This window comes from Lepisosteus platostomus, chromosome 5, assembly GCF_059453375.1.
Source record: "Lepisosteus platostomus isolate fLepPlt1 chromosome 5, fLepPlt1.hap1, whole genome shotgun sequence".
NCBI lineage: Eukaryota > Metazoa > Chordata > Actinopteri > Semionotiformes > Lepisosteidae > Lepisosteus > Lepisosteus platostomus.
Window position 1 is genome coordinate 10,350,090 of NC_142615.1, and position 14,283 is coordinate 10,364,372.

The following is a 14,283-nucleotide window of genomic DNA, read 5'->3' on the forward strand; positions in this document are numbered from 1 at the left end:
CTGCATCTGATTTCCATATCGTGCGAGTCCGGGACCTGGAAGCGCCTGGTCCCGTTAAGGTTTTAACCTCCGTTCCCGTTCCCGTTCCTGTTCCTGTTCCCCGTCCGCCGGTTCCGACCCGGCCTTCGTGGCTTTTAATTCCTTCTTCTGATGGATCTTCTGGTTTTGGACTTACCCTTGTGTTTTGGATATTCCCAAAGGACTACTCTCTCGGATTGTTCGCCTCGGCCACACCTTCCCCGTGCACCAGCGCACCTTGGACACGCCCCCCTGTCTTCAGCCCCGTATTCCTGCATGACGTTTCCCTAGTGTTTCCCCACTCCGTCGGACTGTGTCGTCCGCATAGGGTCCGGAAAGAACTGTTCGTTACACCCTGCTTGAGAGATCAGGACAGGGTAAACCTTCCGCACCGAATGCTGGAAGCGTGAATAAGCTGAGGGGGACCACGCCCCTTCTCACTGGAGGAGGCGGGGATCCGTCCCAAACCCCTCCCTCAGTCTATCTGATTGGGTGGGAGGGTTCCTGCCTGGAAGAAGGCTGTGACTCTGAGTTGGGCGCTGACCCCGCCCCTGAAGTCAAAGAAAAGACAGGCTTCCAACAATTCTTAGGGAATCTCAGCCAGAAAGGCAAAGCAAGGCGTATTTATATCAAGGTTTCTCTTGAAAACGTCTTAGATAGAGAAGCACTGATTGACACTGGGGCTGAAATTAGTTTGATGTCAGCCGATCTACTCAGCGAGCTCAAACGAGTAGCAAAAGGAAAAGGCATCAGACTTAAGGTAGAACCATGTAAGACAGATATTTCCAGCTATACCCAGGATCATGCCAGGATCACACACCGAGTGTGGGTGGCACTTAGGTTCGGGCCAATGAACGTGGTGCATCCTGTTTATAACTCTAGGTTTAAAACAGAGCCACTACTCATTGGCCAAGACCTGCTTGACAGGCTGGAGCCTCTGGTGGACTGCCAGCGTGGAAAATTGTGGGCTCAGGTCAAAAACCCTAAGCCTGTCGCACAGCAAAAAGGGGGGTTCAGTGGTTATGCTGTGATCACACAGTGCCCACTGAACACTATAGCTGAGTTGGAGGTTCCTCCTGGTTCCTCTGGACGAGAAATAAATGTCTCTTCTTGCTTTCCAAAACTACAGGGAAGTCGTGCCCTGGCCAAGGTCCCAACAGCCTCCATGCCACAGGAGCGGTGCTCCGAGCAGCCGCCTGATCCACCAGGTAAAGCAAACCCCATTCACATCCCTAAAGAGGAGCGGATCTCCCCACTTGGTGATGAAAAGGAGCTTTCCCTGTGCACCCTGGCACCCAAGAGGGGTCAGGACCACCACCCCGCAGGGGTGGAAGGGATCCAGATGGCAAGAGAGCAGGTTGGTGATGTAGCCCTCACCCTTAGCCCTGAGAGGTCCTCTATTAGTGAGGATCTGCTTGAGCAGCTGTCACAGGGCCACCGCCAGGTGCCCCTGGTGCAACATTCACAGGTTAGACAGGAGGTCCAGCTGGACACTGGGACTACTGCGCTGTAGCTTACCGCTGTGGATGCCGATTCCCTCTGCTGTGATCCAGGGAACCTGCAGTCAGGTAACATTATTTCTCACAACTACCAGGTAGTGAGAGAGACCGACCTGATTGTTCCTGCCTCAACGGCAGGGTTTCCAACACATCCAGTCCCCAAGAAGGGACAGGGAATGAAAGCCGAGCCGGTTTTCTTACAGCCACCAGCTCAGTCTGTCAGTCTGAGTCTCACCAACAGTGGTTCAGCCATACTGGAGCTGGATGCTCAAGCCACCCGCCTGCCAGCGCAGGACATCGCAAAGAGGGGTGTCAGAATCCCCGCCTGCACTGACATGGGCCTGGTGGGTGATAGCGAGTTCAAAGACAGTGAACTAGCTATCCCAGTGCTGGGGCAGCTCCCTGAACCCCTAGCGAGGGAAGGGGGGAGTGAGCAGGTGTCCTACACCCACGCCCAGCGAACGATTGTAAACATGCCGATAGAGGGATTCCTCAATCAGGAGGGGTGCAGGGTGGACCTGAACAGTGAGAATGGGGTAACAATCCCAGATCACTCAGGTGCTCCAGATGACCACTCAGCCGAGGGTCAGGCATGCTCCACCGCTGCACCGCCCCCTGCAACGTTCCTAGAGCACAGGCATGAACAAATCAAAAAAGCAGATGCCCTGGAAATGGAGGAGCAGCATCAGCAGCTGCGTCAGATCTCCCCAGATTTCCAGGATGTTGGTGCCCAGGATGCCACATGGCATACTGAGAAAGACACCATGTACACGCTGCGCCAGCTTAGAAAGGCGACAGTCACTCAGAAGGAGATGACTGGGATCAGCCACCCTTAAAAACTTTTGGGAGGACTGATTGCTGCCGCCACTGTTGTGCATTTGCTCTTTTTGATAGGTTTGTTTGTTACCGGCACTCTCACCCTGACTGCCCCAAGAAGGCAGGTGTCAGAAATGCCAGAGGGTAGTGAAAGACTGTATCAACAGAAGCAGCGGCTGGAAAGCCTAGGGAAAACCTTACAGGGCACAATATTAGCAGTAAACCTTCATGCAGCAGTGTTAAATAACACCCTCCACACCGTGGGCAGGATTGTCGACGTGTTACAGTGGGATTATGCTTACGTGCAACAGGTCAGAATGCTGATGCAGGATTTGCTTAGGGAGCTTAGTGCCATGGTAACTAGCCTAGCCATGGGACAGATTCCAACCTACTTGGTTCCACTGTCCTTGGTAGAAGAAGTACTGAGGATCACCACTTCTGAGATGGTGCAGCCAGTGCAAGTACATCTTGCATACAGTCTAGGCAGTGCCATTCCCATACATGTCAACCCCGAAGCCAAGGAAATAGGTTTCCTGTTGAACCTTCCCATCGTGAGTAGCAAGGATATCTATAGACTCAAGTCTATATCGAACGTTGGCTTCTGGAGGGGGGACATGCATGTGAAGTTGACCACCCCATCGCTCGTAGCTTACCAGGAGGATGATCCAAATTTGTACCTTGTTCCAAACCTGGAACTGTGTATGTCAACCAAGGATATCCACTGGGTATGCCCAAGTAAGCCATTCCTTAGGGACACAACTCAGAGGTTGTGTGGTATCAGAAAGGGGGCTGCCACTGAAAAGTGTAAAGCCACAGTGACGAGCAAAAGTGAGGTTAATGAACCCCAGGTTGAGCAGGTGGGAAAGATATGGCTGGTCAGCACACCACAGTTAACTGTTACAAGAACCTATGACAGACATGACATAGCTACCGAAGTGCAGCTACCCAACCAAACAGTTTTTCTACAAGTTTCTGAAGGAGCTATAGTGCATCTCAACGATTTAGCACTATATCACCTGGAGTCAGAACTGTATGAAATGGAACTCGAGATTGAGGACGCTTTCAGAGGACACAGCGTTGACTTGGATGAGAGAATCCAAGAGACAGTAAGCCTTGAGGGTGTACAGTTACTTGAATTTGTTCTCAACGACACAAACTTAAAAACTACGCTGGTAGGTCCCAAGCACGGTCGTTGTGGATCCTCTGGGGCGCTGGGAACAGTAAACGTGGTCATCTTGACACTGCTGCTGGGTAGCTGGATCATGGCTGGGGTAATGTGTTGGATGCTGTTCTCTTGTATCAAAGCCTTGCGGGGTAGTTTGAATGAGACAAAGGGAGCAATGGTGTATCACCGAAATCAGGTAACCACTCCCAAACGTCTGCCTGCTGCAGAGCTATCCGATACTGATAGTGAACTGCCGGAAGTTTAAGGTCTAGGGCTATTGATGATGCCCGATGCCTCATTTCTATGTACCTTATAACTGAGAGCAGGTATACGCAATGTTCTTTCCAACACTATTTCCTGTACAAATTCTCGAGAGGTAATGTGAATATTGGGTGGTAGAATCCACCGTGGTACAACAGACATCACTTAACTCTGTTTTTGTTTTGAAGGCAACAACGCCTCAGGACCTCGTGACCTTCAAAAAGGGGGGATATGTAGTGGCAATGCTTGTTAATAAGACAGAATTAGGCGTTGGTATGCTGTCCTAAAGGAGGCCCCATCTCACCCTCCATCTCTGTGGTGCAGCCACAGAGAAAGTATTCATGCAGGCTGATTTAAGATGTTTTCTTTTGATAAGGAACAAGCTCCCAGACGGGGATGCACTTAGCTAAGCCTGGCTATCATGATCAATGGTCATCCATTGGTGCCTATCAGTCTAGAGAGTGCCGAATGGACATCTGGACTGCATTCCTAAGTGTCAAGAGTAAGTGACTTATATCTCATCTTGACCAACCAATCAGGGACTGGCAGGGCGTGGTAATACCACGTGGGTCTCCAATGCCCGCCAAACTCTCAACCAATCAGCACACATCTGGGTCTTGGTCAAAAAGGGAGCGCAAGCTCAGATCGGGGCTCTCCTTGGCCATTTTCGCGCATCCTCAGAGACAATCACGTGACAACTGCTGTTGTCTGCAAAAGGACTTGGACTTTGTTCTAAGCGCGAGGCCGAGGATCCCGTACGTACTCAGAATTCTACCAACGTGAATGCTCCACTTGATCAACGGCAGCCTACAGTTGGACCCCTCGTCGACAACCTGAATAGCTTATTCAGAAGCAGCGCTGGACCGGGAACGAACCAGCTTCTTCCCAGGCAAAAGAGTGACTTGTGAGGACTCACGGTCACACTCTTTGCATAGAGACTTTCTACTAGCCAGCCGGACTCCTGGTAGATCCCCTCGGAGCAACGACTGCCCTGTGCGCCGCAGTCAGATTTCTCCGCCCGTCCTACTCTGAGCTGCACCTTGACTGGTTGGCCGGTAGCTAGAGGACGCCGACACAATGCCCATTGGCCAACCGCTGCAACAGAGGCTGCAACAGAGCCTGTCAGCTGGTTTGGTGTTCGTGCCAGGAGATTCCAAATCCATACACAGTGGATAAGTAAACCCCATATTCTACGTTGCGTCTCGAGAATTCAATTGTACCTCAACACAAGTTGTTATCAATTTAATTCATGAGTAATGTATTTACTTCCGAGTTTAGAGTAACAGTGGGTAATAACACTGGTTAGCGATTTGGTAACCGAACGATATATATTGACATATATTCTCTGTTGTGTATCTCTTTGTGTTTGCATCTCTTCGAGATTATATACCTTGTATATTGATAACCCTCACAGCAAGGTCTGCCACTCGTATCCAGGCAGACTAGTATATCTTTGGTGCACAATTTATATTAATAAATGTATCTCGTGTATTGAACCCGTGTGTGTGCGTTGTTAGTTGTTCTGACGATTTATTTTCTAAAAGCTACAACGAACAACCTCGTGATTACTGTTACAATTAATAATTGTCTCAGTAAACCCATCAAACCACTACACTATTGAGCCATGAAGAAGACCCACCTGTCCCAGTGTATTACCTGTAGTGTTACTTTCAGAAAATCATAAAAAAATAAAGAAAGAGGCCACAGCCACAGCAAGGTTGTATGAGGTTAGGGGCCCTGTCTGGTGTGTAAAACATATGGTTTCAGCAGTGTGGCTGTTGTATTTGAATTACTATTGAGCCATGAAAAAGACCCACCTAACTCCAGTGTATACCTGTAGTGTTATCTTCAGAAAATCATAAAAAATAAAGGTTCCACAACCCAAAACAAAGCTGGAAAAAGTCAGAAGACCTGCTTAGTGTGCAAAACACTTACTTGCAGCATTGTGGGTGCTGTGATTTAAATGCTATTGGTTTGTGAACAGAATATCCCTATCCCAGTGCATTGTGCCATATTAAATAAAAGCACGAGAAAAAGAGATTCAGAACGCAAAGCTGTGTCAGTGTTCTGTGTAAAATATCGGTTTGAACATCATGGGAGCTGTTTTTAATGAGCTGCTGAGTAAAGAATATTTTAATCTTCCTGCTGTCAGTAGTATTGTCAATATAGTTGACCCTTACCTGAATGAAAACAGGGCGTAAAGGAAGGGTTTCAGAAATCAAACAAAGCTTTATTCCTGTGCTTACAGTCTGGGTAATTGGAGACTGCACTGTTCTGCTTCCTATGGTCATATACGGCTTATTCGCACGAAGCCGTATTGAACAGTATTTCTTGCGTTGTGAACGTCTGTACACAGCGGTCCTCCAGGTTCCAGTAAGTGCGTAATTATGCATCGATGAAAAACCGGAGGTTTAAAAAAAGATAATTAGCCCACTGATAGTTTGATGTAGATGCTGTGGAAATATCCACAAGTCTTGGTCTTTAAAATGCATTTGGTTTGACGGCATTCTGTGCTTCCTTTGGGAAGATATGGACAAAAGAATATTCGTGCTCGGTCAAAAAAATGTCATAAAAACGAAAAAGTAAAGGCTGAGAAAGCATTCACAATGTATTTTATACACAAAGGAAGTATTCTCGCAACTCTAAGAGGTTTCGTGGTTTAATTTTTTTTAATTGTTGAATCATATTTAAATGTTAAACAACTGAAGAGCATATTGCTGTAGACCAGGATGGCCGAGTGGTTAAGGCGTTGGACTTAAGATCCAATGGACAGATGTCCACGTGGGTTCAATCCCCACTCCTGGTAGTGTTGTAATAAGTTTTAAGTGACAGAACACTTTGATGATTTACACTCTATTTAAATATGAATTTAATAAATTTCAGTTCAGTTCTCTTCACTCCCACTCCCTGGCATAACTGAGCTCTCACTATCGCATACTGAAGGCTTTACATGCATTAGCTGTGATTCAGTTCCCAATAAAGACGGAATCAAACAGTTTGTTCTGTCTCTCATGGTGATCCTCTTCTCGATCCAAATGAAATGTTTAATATGATGCCTCGAGAAAAAAAAAGGAGTGGATTTCCACCTATAATGATGGATGCCCCATCAAACATTTTGTAACATCCCCGGAAGATTATACAGTAGAATCCTGGTTTGTGGCTTAAATTCAAGGTAAACAAGACTAAGGAAACGAGTTGGAAACTTGATGTCGAACTGGAATTTAAGTACCCGGAATATTTCACTACATTGGGCAATATGTGCCAGAGAAGAGCACTTTAAATCCCTTCGATAGCTCAGTTGGTAGCGTGGCTGATTGTATTAGAAACAGTTTGGAATCCTTAAGTCGCTGTTTCGACTCCAGCTTGAAGAAAGGTGCTTTTGTGAACTGTAATCAAATAGTTAAAATAGCAAATCTTTTTCACTCAGACGTTGATCAAAAGCTCAATAAACAATGAAGCAGAGGCTCTTGTTCCGAATTCAGCTAACATCTGGTTGTCTTGTTTTGGCAAATATCTTATCTTTGAATTAAGGGACTACGCTGTCTGATTTGTAATTCAAAAGTAGATACAAATGTCACTGTTTTCAAAGGATAGGTACTTAATTGGCTTTATGATTTAGTATTGATTTTGTATCATTATATTATTACATTTGTGCTTTTTGTGTTTTTTATCATATTGTGAACTTATTTTTTTAACAAATGCTTACAAAGGCAAACACAGCACACATCTGTTTATACCAGTGGTGAATTGTACATTTTTATTAAGTACAATCTACTGTATTTTTAGAAAAAAATGGCATACTGTGCAGGATATGTTGCAGAAACACAACCTGATATTTTCATAATTATTATTTTAATCATTTGACAAGTATGAGGTCCCGGATCCAAATCTTCAGTTCTGATTTTTTTTAAAGTGATATCTTCTCTTCCTCTCGTGGAAATCACAAGATGTGAGCAAATGTTTTTTGTTCTTTTTTTTTCACGTTGCGATCCAAAGAGCCTCAGACACACAGTCTGACAGTAACCAAACCAGAATGGATTCTGCTGGGAGCCGGACTGAGCTCATTCTCACTCCCTGTGCTGAAAACAGAATTATCTCTTCCCCGAACATCATCTACAGCTGCTAGATATTGCTCTGCGTCCTACTGCTCCAGCAATTCCTTTGACCAAAGACAGATCACTTGTGCACTTTTAACCTTTTTGCTGTTACAGGCTCTTTGATGGCTCATGCTGATCGTCCTGTGGATTTGAAAGAAAATGTTAAAGCTGATATATTTTCAATTGTAATTTGCATCTAGCTACAACGTCCCTGGAAAAGATAATTTATTAGTTGCGTGCAATCGGAATCTTTTACTTTACGGATGGTAGTGGAAATAGTTTTAAAAATGTTTTCTAAAGAAGATTGTATTGCCAGGACCTGCCTTTAGCGCTCAGTAGCGATTACGCTGTTGATATAGATGGAGAAGAAATGTAAGATGAATTGATGATCTAAGCTAAAATATCCCTAACACGCCTCCTGTAACAGTGTTTGTATTCATAGCAAGTAATATTCTTTTTCAAACCCGAACGTTGCTTTTTCATTAAGTGTTATGGAACCATTAGCGGTTTCGGTAACTTCTAAAGAGCGTACTTTTCCAAACTGAAGCCTATAAGAATTTTGTTTCATCAAAGAGTACAGAAAGAAGAAAGAAAGGAAAAGTGTCGTAAATGAACTCTGTTGCCCTTGGGAGATGTCAAGCGCATTGGACATGAAAAGTGCCCAATAAAAGCCATTTCTCTTCGTTTCTTTTACGGTCAGGGCTCCTGTTCCGTGTAAAGGAGACAGCTTGCTCAGCCGTCAGACTCAGGGCTTAGTGAATGCAAATGGCTCAGAGCGGTGTGTCCAAGCGGCTGTAAAAGAGGAGAATTCTGCCGGCACTGTAGCTGAATCGGTTTAAGTATCTGTCTCGTTAACTGGGGATCCTGGCTCCACATCCCAGCTGTGCCTTTCTTCCTGTCTTTCTGTGCAGAAACAACCATCTTGGACAACCGCATAGGGCTTGATTTAGTTTAATGCATGAATGCATTTCCTTTCTGCAACAACTTGTTTTTCAAGAAATTCATACAGCTTGTGAAAAATGAAATTTAATTTTTGCCTATCAGAGCAATGTTTAATTTTTGACCAGAAAGGTGCGAATGGAGAAAAGCCTCTCTCATCAGTCTCTGTGGCGCAATCGGTGAGCACGTTTGGTTGTTAACTGAAAGGTTGGTGGTTCAAACCCACCCAGGGACAATCTTCTTATTATTGTCAATGTAAACACTGTCTCCGCTAAAGCTGAAACCTTAACCCTCTTTATATTTGCAGAAAATGCGAGTCTTTTGCCCGTGTCCAACAACAACACTTGAGACCGGGGAAGTCCAATAGTGATCAACACCGCAACTCCCCAGAAATCCATATTTACCCATGGAAAAGTATCTTTGAATGGCTGGCGGGAGATATCATTTATACTCCTATTGCGTCCTCTGCTAAAAGAGATTCGAAATACAACGCAGATTTGTTTGAGAATTTGACAAGCATTGTTACGAGTAGTATAAAGCGACACCTTTCGTCAAACTTTTGACAGGTACCACGCCCCCCTTTTCCAGCCAATGGGCGTCAGCGGTGTTTGGCTGTCCCGCCCCCTTGCCAGCCAATGGCGTGTTGTTATTTGTGCATGTCCCGCCCCCTCAGGAGCCAATGGTGTGTCGTTAAGGGTCGGAACTCCCGCCTCCCCCTGGCCGGTCGGTCCGGAGCCTTAGGGTCCCAAAGCCCCAAGGCGGCGCATCCCTCGCTTGTGTGTGAAAGTGTGTATTGGTTTGGAAGGGGACCATGTCTGCCGCGGGGTTGAGTGCGCTCTATTATAACCCTAGGAAATCGGGTAGTTTTCGTGTCTGGGAGTCTGGTGAGGGCCGCGAGATCCCCGGGTGTGAGCAGCGCCAGCCGCGGCCGGGTGGCCGAGTGGTTGTCTGGCCAGGCTGCTTATACGCTGCATAAGCTGTGTCTCAAAAGCATCAGGGGTGTAAACACACACACACACACACACACACACACACACACACACACACACACACACACACACTGCGTAAAGTCTCACGGAAAGAACGCACAGGACAAACACCATGTGAAATGTGAACTGCTTTATTTCAACGGGGGGTTTTCAAACACAGAAACAGCGCAGCAGCACTTTTCACACAAGTTACAGACTCCAGTTTGCAAGTATGTGAAATGTGAACCGCTTTATTTCAACAGTGCGTGCTTCAAACACTGAAACAACGTAGCACACACGCGTTACCGGCCCCTGTTTGCATTCAACAATTAAGTGTTGGTGCGGAAAATTAGTTCGGTACACGTAACCACCACCCCAACATTGCTGAGAAACTTTGAGGCATCTGAAAAAGCATTCATAACCCCCTTCCGCTCCCCATGTCTAAAGCCATGCTAACCACACTGGGCGATCCAATCTAGCAGAGCAAAAAAGTTTGCCTGCGTAGACAGCGGGATGGTGTTACCACAGGTTCTGTGCAAAACACGCTGTATTTTGGAATACACACTGTAGAACACCCCAGGCTTCCATTTCTGATCTGAAAACATCAGATCTGCAATAATTTCACTCAAGTTCTTGACATACACATCTATCTCTTCAACAAATTTAAGGACATTAGCATTCGACTCTTTGTTTTGCATATCAAGCTTTGTAGAGAGAAGTGTGTAAAGCACTCTTAGTAAGAATTCAGACGTATACATTAGAAATACTTCATTCTTCGGACGATGGCACACCCGGGTCTGTAAAACAGAGTGAAATCTGTATTCACATTTTACATAGATCTTTTTTTTTGCGTCTGTAAAAATAAGAATAGTGTTTCTTTTGCAACGCATCAAAAGTCACGTCTACTAATTTTTCATCCAGCTGTTTAAGTATGGTGTGTACATGCTCGAATGGGGAGCGGTCCTCAATTATATTTTTCAGCAACTGTTTTATGCCCCGCTCAGTGTCATTTGTAATGGTGTACGAACCCAGACACCTGGCAGTGTACAGAACAGCCGATAAATTTCAGGCTAAACTGAGAGACTTATAAATTTCTAAAGCAGCAAACGTCACATCTTCAAACCCATCTGTGTAGCCGACAGACAGGCATGTGTGACCTTGCTGCCCGGGATGGTCAATCAAACAGGCCGAGCAGTCATCAACCAGGACCCCCTTTAAACAGTGTTTGAAGATGCAATAAACTACTGCTTTCACAATCTGGGGCATAACATCGGGCTCATTAGGGACATGGGCATCAGCTTTATTAACATTTGGCCAAACACATAGACACGAAACATTCAGTTGTGCCAGTAGGCTGAAGATTGACCCGTCCACATCCTCTTTATTCTATTAAAGGAAAAAGAAAAGGAAGGCTTAACAAAATAGACATGCTTTGTACCTAAAATATCGAGCATTTAACGCACTTTTGAGCTAAGGTTTTTCATTAATATTTACCATTTGTAGCGTGGTATCATCGCTAGCACCCAGCACTTCTTCTGGTACCCCAGCTGAACTCACATCCCCGCCGTTGTCACAGGGTGCAGAGGGTGGGGTCTGGTTTTGCTAAAAAGAAGACCAAGTATTAAAATGACATACGCTAAGCACCGATACAACAATTCCACGATCAGAAAAAATATTTTAGCCACCTACCTCTTCACTTTGTAGAGTAGCGGACCCCGATGTTTCTCCACACAAAGAAGCCATCTTCGCAGTTCCCAACAAGGGGTGGTGTCTGACAGCTCCAGGGACGCGCTGCGACCCTGTCAGGCCGGCGCGTTTGAGAATATGCGCTAATGGTGTTACCAAGCCTACATAACACAAGACATTTTTCAATTGGTTGTGATGCTTTAAAAAGACCCCCCCCCCCCCATTGTTTTATCGAGAGCGAAAAGTATTCACATATCAGTTTATAAGTTTTAAACTTTAAAAGTATTAACACACAACGCAAACAAATGATGTGTTTGCCCAGAAAAGAAATTTTAAACACGCGGGGTTGGTCTTAAAGTTTTTAAAATAATGTAATAAGATTTTTAATAAAACATTCGCAACAGCTTTTTCGAAAGTTTGAGATAAATTTCCACACATCGCAAGCATAAAAATCTTTAAGGTATTAACAGGCAACAAATGATGGGGTGTTGTTCTTTATACTTAAACGGATTGGTCTTAAAGTTTTAAAATCACGCATTAGAGATAATTTGAGTTGTTTTGGAGACGAGCGGTGTGGCGTTTAGTTAAAGGCTTTGGAATGCAGAGTGGGGGAGGGGGGCTAAAATTGACCCCAGGGAAAGTTTACATTTTATATTCATGTTTTTCTAATTTACAAGCACCACATGTATTTCACGGAAAAATGTTCTTAACATCGCATCGCGAAAAAATAAAACCTCAAAAGGTTAAGCTTGGTTTGTGAACACGTCGCTATAAAGAACAGATACATTTTCTTATAGCGTTAATAAAAAACATTTTGCTTGATAATATTCTTAGCGGTCTGAATCAAACACAGACACCGCAGCACATTTTCACCAAGAACAGTGTGAGTAACCTCGCAAGTCACAAATGTAAAGAGAAACTGTGCTCGCGTTGTAACAACGTGATCGACACCCCTGACACACATTTGTGCTACATACTGCCTTTGGACAACCCCAAAATTTCAAACAAGTACATTTTTTTCGACTTTGAATGCATGCAAGAAACAGGGACACACATACCAAATTACGTCCACGCCCTTCATATTAACAATAAACAAAGCTGGGAATTTTATAGTGAAACTTGTCTAAAGGATTTTTTGTGTAAATTCATCGATAGACGTTTCAAAAACCATACGTTAATATCGCACAATGGCAAGGGATATGACAATTACCTAGTGATCAGACAGTTGTTAGCTGAAAAGATGGACGTTGAACTAATTAATCAGGGTGGAAAGATAATGTGTATGACCGTAAAAGCTCTGAACATCAGATTTATCGATTCTTTAAACTTTTTGCCTATGAAATTAAGCAAACTGCCGGCCGCCATGGGGTTCCCCGGGTGTAAGGGTCATTTTCCATACTTGATGAACCAAAATTATGTCGGCCTGATGCCGCCGCCAGAACTTTACGGCATTAACTACATGCTGCCGAGCGAGAAAGCCGAATTTTTGGTTTGGTATGAAGAATGCAAGGGAAGTGTGTTTATCTTACAGAGAGAGCTGAAACGCTACTGCCAGATCGATGTGGCAGTTCTAAGAGAAGGCTGTGTCAGGTTCCAGGCAAGGTCATGACTATGACCAGACAGACACGCGTGACTGATTCAGGGGCAGCCTGCATTGTGTGCATCGACCCCTTTCAGTTTGTGACCATCGCTAGTGTCTGCATGGCCATGTTCAGACTTATGTTTTTACAGGAAGAGACGATAGCGTTGCTACCCCATGACAATTACCACCACCAGCAAAAACAATTTCTACACCCAGCATTCAGTGGCTTATGTATATCGAACACACAGAGCCCGTTAAAATCCAACACGCCTTAACCACGGCTGGTGAGTTCAAGGTTGGCCCATATTTTCTGGATGGTTATGCTGTAATTGACGGAGTGCAGATAGCCTTTGAGTTCAACGGTTGCTTTTTCACGGTTGTAGCGTTTGTTATTGTGAAAATGGTTTTAATCCACTGACAAACACTACTTTTAGTTGGTTGTACAGAAAGATGGTGGTGAAAATTAATTTTCTCAAAATGAGAGGTTTTAACATGCGTGTTTTGTGGGAACACGAGTTCAGAGACATGCTTGTTGAAAATGGAGACTTACCAGAGCCTCTGCAACCGAGCGATTCGCTTTTTGGGGGGAGAACAAATGCTATTTGTTTGCATTACATCGCACAACCCGGTGAAAAAATTCATTACTCTGATTTCACCAGTCTGTACCCATTTGTGAACAAAACTAACAAAAACCCAATGGGGCACCCCTGAATAATTTATAACAACTTTGGAGATTTAAAACGGTATTTCGGTTTAGCGAAGGTGAAAGTTTACCCACCCAGACGTTTGTACTTTCCAGTTCTTCCAACCAAAATTGACAAAAAACTGTTTCTCACACTGTGTCGTACATGTGCTGAAACAAAACAGACCACTCCCTGCGAGCACAGTGATGAAGATCGTGCCTTGACTGGTGTCTGGTGCACCCCGGAATTACATATGGCCTTAGATCTGGGGTATAGAGTGGGTAAAAATTACAAAATTTGGCATTTCGAAAAGTCCTCACACGATCTTTTTACCGACTACATCAAACTGCATCTGAAAGGGAAACAGGAAGCTTCGGGGTTTCCAGAGTGGTGTACAGATGTCGAGAAACAACAGAGATATATCCGCGAATATTATGAAAAAGAGGGTGTCCGGCTGGACCCTGGCAACATTAAAAAGAATCCGGCCAAAAGACAGCTTTCAAAAATTGCCTTGAACAGTTTGTGGGGCAAGTATGGACAAAGAGACAATTTACCACAGACCACCATTG

At 44.7% G+C, this 14,283-nt stretch overlaps 1 non-coding gene across 1 annotated transcript; it reads left to right on the forward strand.

The window, feature by feature from the left end:
• Nucleotides 1–6,482: 6,482 nt before the first annotated feature.
• trnal-uaa (transfer RNA leucine (anticodon UAA)) lies at nucleotides 6,483–6,565 on the forward strand. Its single transcript has one exon. It is a non-coding gene; the product is annotated as a tRNA-Leu (tRNA).
• The last annotated feature ends 7,718 nt before the right edge of the window (nucleotides 6,566–14,283 follow it).